This window comes from Mastomys coucha, unplaced genomic scaffold (assembly GCF_008632895.1).
Source record: "Mastomys coucha isolate ucsf_1 unplaced genomic scaffold, UCSF_Mcou_1 pScaffold16, whole genome shotgun sequence".
In the NCBI taxonomy this organism is placed as follows: domain Eukaryota; kingdom Metazoa; phylum Chordata; class Mammalia; order Rodentia; family Muridae; genus Mastomys; species Mastomys coucha.
This window is the reverse complement of record NW_022196898.1, coordinates 75,358,528-75,359,491: the sequence shown is the minus strand read 5'-3', so window position 1 is coordinate 75,359,491 and position 964 is coordinate 75,358,528. Positions and strand designations below refer to the sequence as shown.

Sequence of the window (964 nt, the reverse complement as noted above, 5' to 3'; positions counted from 1 at the left end):
ACATATCTGGGCCACCTCTGAGTTTGGGGTGCCAGGCAACAATGCGGAGGCAGGAGGCTGACTTTCCTAGAAGTTTTCGCCTCAAATACCGCCATCACGCAAGTGTGCGTGGCAAAGCAAAGCATTCAGTCTCACTTTGTTGTCCTCTTACAAGCCACCTCCCTAGTTAATCATCTATGTTTCTTTTGAGTATATAAATACTTTTGAAATATATAAGCTGTTCTGAAAACCATAATATAGTGTAAAAACATGAAATAAACTATACTACATATAGAGAGGCTGAGATAGGAGAAGCAATATTTTAAGACCCTTATGTTGTACACATCAAGACACTGTCACAAACAAACAAGCTGACAGTGTATATAGATTGCACAATGTTGGACCTATTTCTACAATTACCAAATTAGAGAGATCATTGAATGACAATCAACAAATTTCCAATTCCTCATATTATTGGATTTCAATTGATTAGGATATGTTGGTCATATTAATTTTCAAATTAATATATTAAGAAAAAATAATTGTCACTTCCTGTTGTTTTTGTTGTAAGAGGTGGAATTAGGTTTGTGTGGATTTGTTGAAAGATTACCTTCTTGCTTCTTCTAGGGTGTAGTTTTACTCCTTATGTTGATGCTTTACATCTATTATCCTTTGTAGGGCTGGAGTTGTGGAAAGATATTGTGTAAATTTTGTTTTGTCATGGAATATCTTGTTTTCTCCATCTATGGTAATTGAGAGTTTTGCTGGGTATAGTAGTCTGGGCTGGCCTTTGTGTTCTTGTAGGGTCTGTATGACATCTGCCCAGGATCTTCTAGCTTTCATAGTCTCTGTTGAGAAGTCTGGTGTAATTCTGATAGAAAAATATGGAACGCTTCACAAATTTGCGTGTCATCCTTGCGCAGGGGCCATGCTAATCTTCTCTGTATCGTTCCAATTTTAGTATATGTGCTGCCGAAGCGAGCAC

The 964-nt window shown here is 37.3% G+C and overlaps 1 non-coding gene across 1 annotated transcript; it reads right to left on the bottom strand.

The window, feature by feature from the left end:
- Nucleotides 1-857: 857 nt before the first annotated feature.
- Nucleotides 858-964, bottom strand: LOC116094465. Its single transcript, XR_004120125.1, has one exon. It is a non-coding gene; the product is annotated as a U6 spliceosomal RNA (small nuclear RNA).